Consider the following 14,880-nt stretch of genomic DNA (forward strand, 5'->3'; position numbering starts at 1 on the left):
CGTAACGGATATCTCTTTTGGGTAGATTTTCTTCTGGTAGCAAGCTGTCACTTCCCAGGTTTTGTGCTGTGGTGAGATGAATGCTTAGAAAGCAGGATACACTTAATTTTATTCATAAAGCATTGCACATGTGATAGAACAACCTGGCTCCTCTAATTAAGCAATAATTCACCAAGGGCAGCACTGTCTTTCAGGGCAGTTATTGACTGCCTCAGCTGGATTGCTGAAAGGCAAAAGGCTGCAGACCACACAACTGGAAGAGCAGCAGTCCTCTGGGAATTTATTTTACTAATATGAGGTAGGTAGTTTTGTCCTGTCTTACATTTTGCTTGCTTATGCAGTGTTTATATTATACACTAAGAGTAATGCCTGGCTTCACGGAGCACAGCAATATCTCTGTGCTAATGATGTGAGATAGAGCCAAGACAGCTGAGCACAGCCATTTACTGTGTTACCTGAACGAGATCTATTGGCCCTCCTTTAACTGTTAGCGGGGCCACTAGAGCTAAACTTTGCTGCGGGGTGTGTGGAGCTATGATCAAGGCTTTACTAGTGCTTGCCTTCTTTCCTGCTTTTTGTTTAGATTTTGTTGAATGTAGCTTCAAAATCAAATGTGAGAATGAAAGAGCAGAGAGTAGGCTAAGTGGAAAACAGAAGCATATACAGCCTGTGGAATAGGTGAGAAAAGGGCATATTGAACCATCTGTGAGGAGATAGGAAAGAAATTGTAAAGTACTAAAAAGAGCAGAGGAAGAAAAGGGGGAGGCAGGAGGTAAGTAGCATCATTAAAGAAACATGGAAAAGCTGAAGGTAAAGGAAATCAGTCATAAGAGATGCTGAAAAAGGATTGCTGGTAGGAAAAGTAGGCCAGGGGAAGGTGTATGAGCAGTGTGATTTGTGATGGAAGGGACGGAGTCTGGAAAAGATCTAGTCAGAAGCAATGTTGACAATTTTTCAAATTTGAGGACCTAGAAAGGTCGTGGAGAAAAAGCTCAGAAGCTCATCTGAGTTACCTGTAGGCACAGGCAGGAAGCAGGCTGGTGGCGGTGGAGTGGTAGACGCTTTAGGGAGCTGTTCTGTAGTCCTTAGATAACAGGAAAAGGTGATAGGGCTGATCAAAGGAAGAAGAGAAGACCTACTGTTCAGAAGGAAGAAGATGACTACGAAAGACTTTCACACAAAGTAGGTTCAATGTCATCCAGGACTTGAACTGAGATTTGATTTTTATTCCTGTATCTCACAGCAGTGTTACAGGTTCACAGCCATGCTGGAGTAGGCTTTGGGGCAGTAGGTGAGTACTTTGTGTTTCTGTCCATCCCTTGAAACAGTGCAAGAACAATTTGAGTGAAGGTCTTCCTATTGTGTTGCTAAGCCCAGAGCCTCCACAACCACAGGCTTTGTGGTCTTTCAAGCCTGGCACAGAGAGAAGCAACAAACAAATCATCTTCCCTTTGTGGCTTGAGTCTATACTTATAAAATTTGTAAAAAATCGTGGTGTCTGAGCTGCTTAATGTAACAATTTCCTATAGCTTTCTCTTCTGCTTAACTTGGTCATATAAAACTTTGTGTGAAATCCTATGTTGCATTATGTTGTCTGGAAATATTTTTTATATACATATAAAAATAAAAAAATTGAAAACATGCACAAAATCATGGTGGGGGAGAATGTACATTGTGAATTATCTATCTGTAACAGCACTTCTGAGAGGTTCTCCCCTTGCTCTTATTCTTTCTTCCTCTTATGGAGAAGCTAAGTACATGTAAAATAGAACACTTAGAAAATGTCATTAATCATGGATTTAATCTCTCCTCCATCCAAAAAACAAAGTAGATAAGCTGGAGAATGGCAAGGCACAAGCTGGTGATGGAGATGTTCCATTATCTATCACTTGCATCTAAATACAGCGATATATTACTGTAGGCCACTGTAGGCTGGGCTGTAAGTATTCTTTTTTGTTGTTGTTGTCTGCTGTATCTGACAGTCAGGTAACATTATGATTAAGACATAAGACTTCATTTCTATATTCATCATGGAATTTGGCTTTTATGGTCAATATATTTTGTTTATAGGGTGTGTGAGGTTTTTATTTTGTTGCTTTAATGTCTGGCTAGTGAAAAATGACTCTTTTTCTAAATCAATTAAAAAAAACCCCAACAATAACACTTGCACATGAGTGTGTAAGATAGCAGGTTTTATTGTCATAAATATACCTTAAAATAGAAAGGCTTTTCAGTGCTAAACTTATTTTACCTGCTTTACTGTTGTGAAAGCTTAACAATCTTGGAAAAGGCTAACCCCACAAACATATTTATTTTCCAGGCTTGTTACAACCTTCTAGCATTAACTTCCTAGATGAATCTATTTAAACTTGTAAGTGAGGTTACTCTCCTCAGTTGAGACTAGGACATCATGGCTTTATTACCATAGCAACTGGATTTGATCAAATGGGGTGAGTTAAAATGTGGATCAGTTGTATCGGTTCTGCTCTTTTGGAGAGCACTTAGGCAGAATCTAATGTGAGAGAAAGTGCCATGCATGTTCAGCTAATCAGTGACATGGCATCTCCCAGGCCTCATGGTGATGTGGGAAGCTCATGGTTTAGAGGATTAAAGGCTTTCTCCCATTCTGCCTGCCACAGCCAGTAGCTGGTGATGTTTTTAACCGGCTGGAGGGTATGGGGTAGTGTTCAGGTAGGACAGCTACTGTTCAGTCGGTGGTTGAGTGGGTCACGTACCCCTCTGAGCTGTGCTTTGGGCATCAGCTCATTGGCTTCAAGACATGATAGCCCGAGGAACACAGGCTGAGACCAACATTCATGAATGGGTTTGAGAGAATTTTGCTGCTAGGAGTAAGTCCAGTAAGTGTAGGCAGAGTACAAACTATTTGAGGCGCTGTGCTGGTGCTGTGTAGCAGAGTATGAGCTGGGGTCCTATGCTGTTCAGATGCTATCTGAAACCTGACATGTCCTGCTGTCGACTTTCTAAGTACCTCAGTGAGATGGTGTAGAGGAATGAAGCTGGGTTAATTAGCATTGATAATATACAGCTGTGGGTTGGCTTCAGGGGCGGCAGTTTGGCTGATGTAGATAAGGTGCAGCTGTGGCTGGTTCTGTTAAGGGGTTGAGAGCCAATGAAGAGAGAGCAGAGAGAAGAAGCAGAGAGAAGAGAGAGAACATATGCTTTGGATGAGGTGAGACTAGGGGAAGGCAGCAGAGGGACTGGCATGAAGCATGTGTTGGTATGAGATGGTAAAAGACCTTGTTGCAGCTTGATAGTTTGGAGAGTGCTGTGACAAGATGACAATTATATGCAGAGCCATAGGGAGATATTTCTGTTCCTAGGGCAAAATGGCATCTGTACCATATCCTTGTGTTTGAGGTTCACGCTGGAGTCCACACCTCCCGGTCCCTCTTCCTGGAGGCCAGAAGGAACATTAGCATGGATTCAGTGTATCCTGCCCTAAGCTGCCATTCTCTACCTGGGTTAAACAGTTTCTCTGTGAAGTGGCTGGCCCCAGTTGTACTCAGTCCTGCTTGCCGGGGTCAGTGAAGTTGTAAGGCAGGGAGAGTAGCAGCCCTTCCTTGAGAGAGCTGCGATGGTGAGAAGTGTGAAGGCACAAGCTCTCCCTGAAGCATAAGTTCTCTTTCCAAAACCACATTTGCAGGTGAGAACTGCGGGTAATATTTGAGCTGGGTTGGCAATAGTAGGGCTGTTCTCTACTTGTTCTCTGAAGCAAGGTTGTGGTACATGGCTGACAAGCGTCACAAACCTCAAATGAATAACTGCAGCAGGCTTGACTTCAGCTGCTCTTCCCTGGAGTGAACTACCATTTGCATGTGTCACATGTTCAGATTTCCCCTAATCTAATTGTAATTTCCATCCTCACAGGCTCTGCAAAATAATCAATGTATTTGACCTTCCTTTAGGTGATAGATGGAAAATCTTTGAAAATACTGAGCAAGGCTCATACCAGGGTCATCTCCAGGTGATGGATCAGTGCCCCAGGGCCACCTGAAAGTTTCTATCTCAGAGCATCTACCCTGTTTGCATATCAACTGTTCTAGGAGGAACTCTTTAAAAACCTGGACAGGAGACCAATGCTAATGTTAGGTCAGAGGGGAAAGTTCTGTATTTTCTTCTTTTTTGAGATCCATTTTCATAGTTTCAATATACCAGTTCAGCTGATAAAACAATCTGACCCATAAAACCTCCAAATGTTTTCAGCTAAAAGCCTCTTGAGCAACAGAGTATCTAGTGAGCCTGCCCTAAGTTAGTCTGTTGTATTTGGTGCACACATGGCCTACTCTGTAGACTGCTGAAGGTGATTAATCTCTTTTGTTTTGCAATGGAGTTGTATTAGGTAAGATCACAAAATCATTTAATGAGGTTTAGCCATGGAGAGGCTAACCTTATCTGGAATGTGCTCCTTAAACTGTTCCAACTAGATCTGCAAGCTCAGACTTTGACTGTTAAGATGAAAGTGAGTTTGCCTGCACTGGAAAACTCAAGAATCAGAAGTAATTAATAGACTTAAAGTGGCTTAGTTAAATCAGATTAATTCTTCATCTTCTTTCAAAGCAAATTAAACTAAACCAAGTTAAGGACACTTTCATTCTGAGTAAAAGCATCCACTTGCCAGCTTAATGCAGTTTAACTAATCTTCTTAACAAGTGACTTTGGATTACTTTTCCTGAATATTCTCCCACACCCGGTTCCTTTCCATTAAAACAGAAACAGCTTCAGCTGTTTCTTCAGGGCTTTAGGGCATAGTTGAACCTGGCACTTAAGATCAGATCCTATGATTAATACTCAGGAAAAAGTGTCTGCGTGACTGCTAGGAATAAAATAGATGGATCTTTTTGTAGTTTTATGTGCAAAATTAAAACAGTTCAGGCTATGATTCTTCCATATTTTCAATATCTATACTGTGGATGCCTACAAACAGCATGATAAAGGCATTTGATTTTAGCAGCAAACTGGATGGAAAAGTAGCATAAGGGTGGGCAGGTTGTATCACATGAAATCTTACTGTTCTAGGGTCAGAGTACTCTGAAGTTGTTATGAGTCTCCTTATGTAATCTGCTTTTCTGCTATTTAAGGTTAGCAGGTGAGTTTTTCCTTAAGTTCTGCTGAGTGCTGAATGACTGGAAAAGTTTTGAAGCTCCTCTGTTGTGTGTCTGGACTTTGAGCTGGTGGCTGCCCAGGTGGAGAGATCACTCTGTGTGTGCAGCTCCATGGCTTATTTGTGTCCTGCGGCTTCACTCTAAAAGTGTGGCTTTTTAACTTTTCCTTGATCTGATCCTGATGGAGATAAAGTGCTAGGAATTTCTGCTTTTGATGTGGCCAGCCTGTGGCAAATCTTACCTACTGTGACTTTGCCTAGCTATGCTGTGCTTAAAAAAAAAAAAAAAAAATTAAAAAATTACAGTGCTGTTTCCATTGTAATTTTTCTTTGTTTGTTTTCTCAGGTCAGTCATCTAAAGCTAGTTGTCTGTCATTAGAAAGGAGACACACATTTCACAGGAAGTTCAAAATTACACTATAAGCTCTTTAGCCCAGTGTATGTGTCTCTATAGCATGCTTATTGTGGAAAACTCGTGTGATGCAGTTTACTGACTAGAGCTCAGGACTGCAGAATATCATAACCAGTATATAAAAACACAAGCAGGCGAGTTATTTTCTTTCTTTGTCTGTTTGCCCCTATTTTAATTGCTACTATGAGACTGCAAAACGCAGCTCAAATTCAGCATCTGGTAGCACGAGAGTAAGAGGGGGATTTTAAAGTATGTCTTCCTATTTTCAGTGGGACAGCGTGTAGTCTTAGCAGTTTGTCTGTCTGTGTGGTGTCATTTGCAATATCTGCACCTGAAGTCCTTATGACCTTTCTGATTTTGATGGGACTTGTCATGTGAAAAAGTCATGATTCCTGCCAGCTGAATTATGGTGCACAACTATGCTGCTGTTTTTTTAGATCTGCTAAACCATGGTTCACAAAAGCATCCTAAAGCTGTCCTTGCTTTATTGACTTAGACTTCTGTTGCTGGAAATGAATTACTTTTGATTGTGAGGGGGTTTGAAAGAATGAGAAAGGTGCCTGCCTCGTGAAATGTTTTGAGAGAACAGGTTATGTCAGGGGTGTTCGAGCCAGTCAGTCTCAGAAGCAGGATGGGCATGTTGTTCCAGTGTGGTGCCTGAGCTCATCAGACATGGCTTCTTGACCTGAGCTAGTCACCACACACAGCTCTGTGCTGCGCTGTTTAGATTTACTGCCTAGAGACTCTTGTGTGTTACTTCATTGCATGGTGTAGATAGGCCTAAAGGAGGTACTTGAGCTACCAACTAGATGTCTAAAAAATGTTTGGGGTAAAGGTTTTTGAAGATGTTAAATGGCCTTATCTTAATTAACACCATGACCTCTTTACATCACCCAGGTAATATAAAATGAACTTAGAATGGAGGTAAGTATAGCTCATACTTACATAATTTCTCCTCTGTATTACTGGTGGTACAGGATAGCTTTGGTCTAGAATACTTTATTGCTAAGGAACCAAAAATTATCTTCTCTGCAGTGCATGTTAAAGAAATCATAATTCTGACTTAACAGACAGTCCAAACAGCTATTTTCTCATACATCTGCTTTTTGTTACATGACTTTGTTTGAAAGGACAAAGTGAGTATCAAAATATTAAAAGTTTTCTTCCTTGACGACAGGCCAGGTTTTACTCAAGAAAAAGGCAATGTACTTTAAATGTTGATCTGTGGTGCTTTTCCCCAGCTGATTTGATCTGATCTGTCACTAAATCCCAACACTTTGTAATGTAATAAACTCCCAGTCTTTGATTGTATCTGACACCAACAGAGGAGTGCTGATCAGAAAAATCTTCCTTTGATTTCTCTAGGTAGTGGATCAGATGCAGCAGTGAAAAGGAAGGAGCTAAAGAACAGATGAACAACATTAAAAAACTGAACTTTTTATCTCTGTCCACAAAGATGTTCTTTAGAACTACAGACAACACAGTACTTTTTTATTTTTAGAGTGAGCAAACCCTTTCTATATACAGTACCTGCAAATCACAGTATAATAGGAGATGTCTTTTTTTTTTGTTTTATTTTTTTTAAATAAATCAGTGCATACATGGCAATGGGTCCTTCTGGTACATCATCCTCCACAACTATGCATGGGCAGTCTTCTAGCCCTTTTTTACAAAACAGATGTAAGTCTCAGATCTGTTCAAATGCAAACATAGTGTTTATCAGCATTCTGTGTTTAAATCTTGTTAGAGCTAGTTGAACTCAACTAAACTTTCAGACTCCTCTTGAATCTAATTGTCCAGACACTACTCATATCTCTAAGTCTGCAGGCATACTCCTGGGATGCAGGTATTTTATCCTTTCTGGTATCTATGTCCCGAGGACGGAAGTTTGCACAATGTAAGAGCTCTCAGTTTCGGATTATTGTTAGTCCTTCATGCTACAGTTGTAATATGGCCAAACTCCAAACTCTTCCTTGTTCAGCAGTGTAAGTGATCTAGCTATGGTACAGGAAGCATTCAGAATATTCTGTGTTTGCCCAGGATCTCACCCCACTTCAAGGTTTTCTTTTTCCAAAGTTGATGATGTTGCCTGTGTACGTCCTGAAGGTACAGCATACTCCTGTATCAGTACAGGTGTAACAGGTTTTAGATACCTCAACCATCTGCAAACCTGAACAGTGTTTGCATCTCTTAGTCAACGTCTGTTTTAAGAACAACGTGAAGTAATTGCGTGTTCTTTTTAGCTGCATCTTTAAATTGAAATATTTCCTTGAGTTATGGATTTGAACTACAATTTTTCACGTTGCCTTCCATATCCACGCTCTTCCTGTGGCTAGGATAAGCGATGTTTAGAGCTATTCTAAATAACTGCTTTCATATCAGTAGCAGGGCTGAAGTGAGAAAGGACAGGCACATTAATTATACAGCACACTGTTTCCAATGCCAGCTCCTGCTAGGGCAGGAAATTTTTCTGGTTGCTCCAGAGCCTCTCTTTTGGCTCATGCACATTTGGAAGTGGAAGCCAAGGTATTTTAGGAAGTTTCTTGTTCATTTAAAATAAAATGTCCAGTAATTAGACAAAGCGACCAGTGCCAAATGCAATGTACCCCATATGAAATACTTAATTACAGAGGAAAGTTATGTGTTCCAATTGACAGAGTAATCTGTACTCTAATTTACTTGTCTTACAACTCATTACATCTGAGATATTGATTTTCCAGTAGATGGCTTTAGTGGATAAATAAGTGCATTTTATCTCAGAGACCTTGGGTTGAGTCAGATCTGTGAACCTCTGTCAAATGAGCTTGGAAAGCTCAAACCTCTCTGTTAGGTGGTGTCCATGGAATAATCAAAGCAGACATACTTCAACTGTGCTAGCAATTTGTAAATAAAAGTTGAAATGAGACAGAAATGAGTTGCTTAAAATGATGTGGCTTTTGAGACTTACAAGATGATGTCCTAGCAGGTAGCTGAAGTGAACAGTGATTACTTTTTAATTATATGTACCTTGACTTATAGGGTTTAATATCTAATTTATTTCAATTATACTGTGTGAAACTTCCTACCATGAGCCAGAAAGGTGTGGGGGGGGAGGTGGTGGAATGAGACACCTAGAATCATTAAACCTTGTCCTGCTTTTTCATAAAAAGTTGAAAACCTTCAGAGTGTACTTCACTTCCCGAAGCAGGAGCTCAATTATGGGTGAGATCAACTGCCAACCTTGGCTGGGAAGCATGAGAAAAATCAGCCTTTTTAACATTTACCTAAAGCACTGTAGCTGCAGGAGTAATTATCAATCACATTTTTCAAAAGTTTTCAGCATTTGTAGCTCTTGAACAGATTGACAAAAGTTATTTGTGCTAAGCACTTCAACGCAACAACACTTTTATTGATATGTATCATGCTCCTGGTACTTTGCTTTTGGTTTGGGTTTTCCGTGTTTGGGGTTTTTTTTTTTTGGTGGTTGTTTTGGTTTTTTTAGTTTCCTCTTGTACATATAGCTCCCTGGGATGTTATCTTTTGCATTTAACTTTTTTCACCCTGAAGAAAATGGTCAATTTGTTGTTTATTTACTAAGCTATGAGAGGAAACATTACGCTATTCAATTTCAAAAGTAGCACAGGGCTTGCTGTAATTGATCAGAACTCAAGATCCATCTAGAACTGCATTTCCAGAGACCAACAGCATCCAATACCACAAGTTTTAGAGAAAAATTAAAATCTAATCTTCCACGGACAATTTTGCAGCAATATTCCTATACACAATAATATCTGAAAGCAAGCAGGTTGGTGTTACTGAAGGGTATTTATTTTAGTAGCCTCAAATGGAGACTTTCTTGTGCCTGGAGCAATACGTCCCCTTTTTAATACTACTGAACTCTTCATTTCAATAGTATCTTGTAGAACTGAATTTCATGTTTTTTGTTGGTTTAAAAAATATTTTCTGTTCTAGCATGTTTCATGATTAGCTAGGTTCCTATTGTTGCATTTTTCTATATGTTACTTATTTTATAGATCTGTCATATTCCCAGTTGTGTGTTTTGGGTTTTTTCTTTCTTTCCAAACAAGAATTATAATATTTCTTTTTCTTTGTTATTAATCTGTTCCAATATGGAAATGTTTCTGTGTCTCTAATAGCTTTTATTTATTGCCTTTCCCTGTCCCTTACTATTTCTGCCTTGTTTTTTGTGAAATTGGATGACCAGAACTGAAATGTGATTGTACCACTGATATCATACAATGACACTTTGATATTTTCCAGATTGCTTGTTATCACTTCCTTAATGAAGGCTAAAAAGTTATATTTATATGGGGGTTTTGTACTGCCACATTGTGCTTTTCAGAAAGATACCAATTTTTTTTTTTCTAAATGGTTATGGGTACAAGCCTTCAGAGTATGCAAGAAGTTCATCTCGTTTCTTCCATTATTCTGCATTCAACTCCATTTAAGATGCATTTTCTATTAGGTTATTCAGCTCCCTAATTACATGAGGTTCCTTAGTCACTGACTGTTCTTTAAACCATGTGAATTGGCAAGAAAACAAACAGGTCCTCTCTCCCCTCAAAAAACATACTTTGCTTTCACTGTATGATAAATTCTGGATCACTTGCATTTTAGGCTATTTCTTTTCAATCTTGAAATCACAGGGCAAGATGTCTGCTTTTGTGGAGTGCCATTTCTTTTCAAGTAATGCTCTCACTTAAAGGATTGAGCACAGGGAAATAGAGTGCAGGCTCAGAGCCCAAATTATTCCAGTCCTATTGATTATTCTTAGAGTATATGTAGCTTCTTTCCTCCACCTAATTTTTTGTGGCAGATTTGAACTGGTTGTCTTTTCAGTATCTTTTTAGGAAGACAGCTTTTCTGAAGATGTTGCCTTGAGGCCAAGTGGCATCTGGATTTTATCTAATTTTTACCTCTTCATATCAATTGCAAATTGTTTAGTCCATGGCTAGGAATCTTTTTACATGACTGCTGTATCCTGCCTGGCTGCTGACTTGTCCCCATCAATATCTAGATCTTTGCCCTGCTGTGTGTTGATGTGAACCATCTTGCATCTGAATTAGGTAATCCCAGCAGAAGAAAATCTTCTCATTCATCAAAGGAAACCTTGGCCATTTGAACAAAAAGGTATGATAAGAGAAATACTGTACGCTTTCAATTTCTGATTTCCGAACAACCTAAGTAGCATCATGCAGCTCTGAGGCATAGCAGCCTGAATGTTATTTGACTAATAGAATGGGCAGCACTGCAATGAGATCACTAAGAATATCACAAGGATATGTCTACAGGACCCACAAGTTACTAAAACTACTGGAAGCAGTATAGTCACCTTGAGGTATAACCTTGCCAAAAGCTGCTAAGTATTGCTGATGTATCTAAACAGAATTAACTCAAACATTCCCAGCCTTCCTCAGGTCTGCATGTGAGCGTCTGCATAAACTGCAGCAAATCTCTGGATGGTCCCTAAACTTAGGAGCTCTAGTTCATCACTTCAGAATTATTCTTTTTTTTTTTTTTTTACATGGATACTTCTTTTCTCCTAGAGTATATCTTTATTAAAACTGAGAATTGGGAGCAGATGAGTTTATATTTAGAGTACAGAAAAGTCTGGAGCTCATGTAAGTGATCTTGATCAGAAGTAGTAAAACATGGCTGCCTTTCAGCCAAACACTTGTAAATTATGATGGTTTTGATTTATAATTATTCTTTTTCAGTTTACACATGATCATGTAAAACTGACCTGTATGGCTAGGTGCGATAGACCAGAAAGACTGACTCGAATATTAATGAGAACAACAGAACTATAAAGCCTGTCATGCTGACATTTGTGTTCTCGGTGTCAATGCTACTTGGCAACATGACAATCCCATTTTTTTCTGTTCATTTTTTAAGTTGCCTAATTGCTAGGTTTCAGCAGCATGCAGAAATTTAATGCATCGTTAAAAGATCACTTAAGGAAGATTTTCTTAGAGTCTGTTTTTCTCCTAGGCTTCCAAGTCTTTCACCTTTAAACCTATATCTGCAATAGTTTCAACTGGTTTGGGGCGGTAACAGTAAAAAGCCACTAATTAAAAGTAAAGACAAAACAATGGAAAAAATGTTTGTTACTATGTCTTCACACCCTGCCCAGTAGGCTGGCAGGCTTGTGCACTACTTCTTGCCGTTTTTGTCGCATTTGTGACCTTGGCTCTTGATTAGTCTAAACTTCCTTTTATGCAGTGTAGAACAGCTAATGATCTTACTTGCACATGCCAAGATTTTGGCACTTTCTAAAGTTTTTCCTTTCTCTCTAGTCTTTACTCCTTCACTTTCCCTCCAATCAATTTAATTCTGTGAGTTATATTTCAATCATCTGTATCAGTGGTGAAAGAAACACTATTGATTTCTGTGTGCAGTCGTTTCAGCAGTTTCTTTATGAAGCATTAAGCTATCAGAAGCTGTGGTAATAGGGACCTTGCAATGAGACAGTAAAGTCTCAACAAGGCACAAGTTCTGACCCTGTGTGCTGTTTCCTTAACAACAAGATGGAGCATGATTGTGACCTTGTCTCAGAAGTGCTATTTCTGATCTTAGTTTCAAACAGTGAAGCTAATAAGAAAGTAAATAACATTCATCCCATGTTGAAGCCTAAGGAAGACATACTACTCTCCTTGTCTCATTCCTTGAATCTATAGATTTCTTATATTACTTTTTTTTTAGATTATGTATGTGGACTATCAACAGAACCCTGACCTGCATGTTTTTGAAATTTTTTCGTCAACTGTTGTCTAGAGATCTGCTAACAACTATCTAACTTGGCATAAGTAGATTACTAGGAGTTGTACAAGATGGTAGATCCCTCAAACTGCACTCTACAGACCTGTTCTTGTCTAGGTTGTAAACAATCTGTTGCCAAGTTATTTCTCTTATTTCTCATCCATACCTGATGTCTCTTAGCAGCTGTCAAGTTAGCGTCAAGTCTACAAGTATAAAGTGCAATAGGTATGCCATGCTGCCTCTGTGAGACCATTCAAGTATGCACTAACAGCACATCTAATATGAGTTGGCTTATGTGACATGGAGAAAGCTATCTCCTGCTTTGTGCAAAGGGAATAAAACTGAGGGGCTACTGTGCTGAGAATTTGTACCTCTTGTACTCCATGCACTCAGAAAAATCTCACTTTTACTGACAAGCATTTCATTGGGTGTGAACTCAGCGAGAAACTAAGTTGTCACTGGCACCAGAGCAAAACTAAACACTCAAGAAAATGGAGTTGAGAGCATATCTGTATTGTGTGCTATATTTGCGTGTAAAATTAGAGTGGCTGGAGTGAAAGGTTACCATAGATTGCTTTGGTACCCTAATTTTTTCGAATGCAGTGTTTTACAGGGCAGTGCAGGTATTTGTGGAACAGCAAAATCATTTGAAGAAAGCAGGGATGGCAGGAACAGTAATACCAAAACCCCAAACTGTACACTAGGTGAGTAGTAGAAATAAGTAGCACAGATACCTGACAGAAAGACATGGAGAGATACATTTGCATAATTTTATTTGGTTCCTAATATTCTCCTAACACACGAAATATTCATGTAAAAAGTTGAATGTGAGTGATTGTCAAATTATTCAAGCGCATGAAATGCGCTTGAAAGTTAATCAAATATTTTTAAGTGTGGGTTAACTGTGTAGTTTTTTAATTCAGCCCCTGCTTGCTCTGAAAAGACACGCCTAATGATTTGTCAGGGATCTGATCAGGTCTTTGCAGTACTGACACTCGGCAGGCTGATGTATTGGGCTTTATTCTATTGAGCTCATATCCTTGAAATTTCTGTGTGTGCCACTGGACTGTAGCACTGTTTCTTTTGTTATGCTTCTGATGCCTTGCTAGCTTAGGTCTAAAACTGGCCTTAACATCTCCAATCATCTGTGCACCTTTAGCACCCTTTGTCAAAATTTCAACTACATCTGCGCCTTGGGCTGCAGTATAACTCTTCAGGGAGGCTGGGGTAAATGTTATGCATATGCCTTTTGGAAGTGCTGGTGCTCTTAATTGCATGAGAAAAAACAGAGCTAGCAAAACAGTAAATGCTGGATATGTTTCTATGACTCGGTTTTCTTACAACACTGAAACATCCTTTGGGCTTTTGGGTCAGTTGCTCTGGGATGGTCCAGAATTGCTTTCTTGTAGCTCATGACTGGTCTCCTGAGCCACTGAATCTTTCCAGCTTAGCTCCTCTTTAACCCTGGTTGTTCCTGGAGCTAGACCAGCATCCCTGCTATAAAAAGAATGTTCCCCTCTCATCTCCTTCCCAAAGCTTCCTCTTCATCTCCCTGAAGATTCCTACATTACAGACCTCCTTTTTAACACTTGGTTTCTCTGGTAACTTTCTACTGTGCAGAATTTCCATCTTACAGACAGAGAAGTACAGCATTAAGCATCCTCCATTAGTTTTCTCAGTAGAGAGATACACAGACACAGAAGCCTTTCATGAAGTAGTGGTTGTCTTTGCGTTCAGTTCAAAGCACTGCACAGACTGTTGTTCTTGGATTCCTCAGATCCTTATTTTTTTTGTGTGCCATCTTTCCTAGATATTTCTGTACATCGGATTATTTGCAGTCTTAACAAATGCAGTGGTCAAAACAGGGATTTGTAATACTTTTACAGACATTTTGAAGTCCTGGCATCCTTGTTTGTCTCGTTTCCTTTATACAGATAGTGCCTGTACACATACTTGCTAGTGTAGTGTACTTGCACACACCTGCCAATTTCAACCACTCTGCCTATGTGTGCGTGCAAGTCAAAAAAAGAGGGAGGGTCAGATCATGTAGAGCACAAGTCACTAAGAACACAAGTAATTTTAATCCTTACCATCCTTCCCTCAGTACAGCTCTCTGGAGGGGGGTCACAGATCATATTTTCTTGTATTATTTCTACCAAGGTTGAAAGTAAGATGTGAGCTGTCGATGAAGTGTCTGGTTATCAGGAAATTCACGTTCTTCTGTCTTCTGAACCCTCATGTTCAGCAGTCCATGGATTTAGTAGTCTTGAGGTCCTGCCACATAGTTCATTTCACATGCCACTTTACAAGCAACACTTTCAAGGCTGACATGTCCAATATATAAACTGTCTTAAAATGCCCACGACACTTAAAAAACAACCGAAAAACTGATCAGCTTTTATCCTATAGCTTGTAAGAAGTGAGCAAGGTGTACACACAAACAAAACAAGACTGTAGCACAGGTAACACTTTAGCTTCTCAGACAACTCACCGCCACCGCTGACACATGCATGCTCCCAGGACCATACACTACTGACCTCCTCGGTGATCTTTTGTTTTCCACATCATCTTTTCCTTGTGTTTCAGG

Source organism: Falco rusticolus, chromosome 4 (assembly GCF_015220075.1).
Source record: "Falco rusticolus isolate bFalRus1 chromosome 4, bFalRus1.pri, whole genome shotgun sequence".
NCBI classification, from domain to species: domain Eukaryota; kingdom Metazoa; phylum Chordata; class Aves; order Falconiformes; family Falconidae; genus Falco; species Falco rusticolus.